Raw genomic sequence first — 1212 nt, 5'->3', positions numbered from 1 at the left:
TCCCCCTCTCTCACAGTCTTCTCACCTTCCTCTCCAATGAAGTGCCTCAATCAACAATCTAGAACCTGTTGCATAGACAGCCCATTTGACTTCGTGAATGTAATTTTTCCTCTCCTTCCAGGCGCTCTTCCCTTCTGTGGCCTGATTACAGGCTGCTATCTGTGCTTTTGCTTCTGTTGCTGCTTCAACTTCTGCTGCGGCAAATGCAAACACGACCTCCAGATGAGACCGGGACTACCATAATCTCAACGTAATGCGCTGCGGATGTACCTGTTTGGGGTTTGCCCTTTATTTTTCTTTTTTTCTGAAAATAAAGGAAAATTGGTAGTTTTTTTTTTATTGAACTTCTTGTGTTTTACTAGTTGTTGATTATCTAAGTTTTTGTTTTTGATGTTCAACATGGGGGCCCATTATTATATTTGGGTATTTTCTTAATATCCTTTATAAATTATGTATGTGAGTGTGAGATATCAGTATTATTGTGTGCATGTTCTCATACTTACAGAAGCATTATTTCTTATTGTTCATGGTATTTCTGTGTACCAGTAAGTACAAGAAACATTATTATATGCACATTTTCATGTGCTTTTTGTGACAGTTTGTTCGTCTTTTGTGTGCCCTGACTTCCTAACGGGCTTACATTTTACTCGTTTTTAGTGATAGGGAGATTGTGAAATATCACTGCTTAGTATCATTAAGGTGCTCATTTCTCTCATAGAAGAATCACATGATGTTTTATAGTTAAAATAATCCTTTTGGTATCTGTTGCTTTTTTGTGCCATACAGTAGATTTGATCTCTCATACCTAGACTGTTTGCAAGTAATTTTCGCAAAAGGAAAGAGGTTGAGAGAGTGAAAGGTTTCACGTGGGTAGTTATAATGCTAAATCACTTTCTGTATTTTTAAAAAAGTGTTTATGGCCTCCATTTATTGCTGCTTTTTTCTCCAGGATGATTCAGCTGGATAACTATTCTTACAGATATTGTGTAAGCTTGGATTTTTTATGATGGGATTGTGATCGTCTTTAGAGACTCTGTAATTTGAATTCATTTTGAAATATCAAGTTTAGGTTAATTATGTGATTTGGGTCCTAAGCACTTGTACATCCGTGTGCAAGCTGAGGTCAGTTCTCACCTGCAGTAAGATAAGTTGTACAGTTGTGGAGAACTATGACCTATAGTTTTAAGAGATAATGTTTTTTTCCTATAGTCC

At 36.5% G+C, this 1212-nt stretch overlaps 1 long non-coding RNA gene across 1 annotated transcript in view; it reads left to right on the top strand.

The window, feature by feature from the left end:
* Positions 1-123: 123 nt before the first annotated feature.
* Positions 124-1212, top strand: part of LOC119593890 — a 13486-nt gene continuing 12397 nt past the window's right edge. Inside the window, exon 1 of the long non-coding RNA XR_005230569.1 lies at positions 124-250. This is a non-coding gene — a long non-coding RNA (uncharacterized LOC119593890). The remainder of the gene's footprint in view (positions 251-1212) is intronic.

Source organism: Penaeus monodon, chromosome 33 (genome assembly GCF_015228065.2).
Source record: "Penaeus monodon isolate SGIC_2016 chromosome 33, NSTDA_Pmon_1, whole genome shotgun sequence".
Lineage (NCBI taxonomy): Eukaryota > Metazoa > Arthropoda > Malacostraca > Decapoda > Penaeidae > Penaeus > Penaeus monodon.
This window is presented reverse-complemented; position numbering and strand designations above follow the sequence as displayed.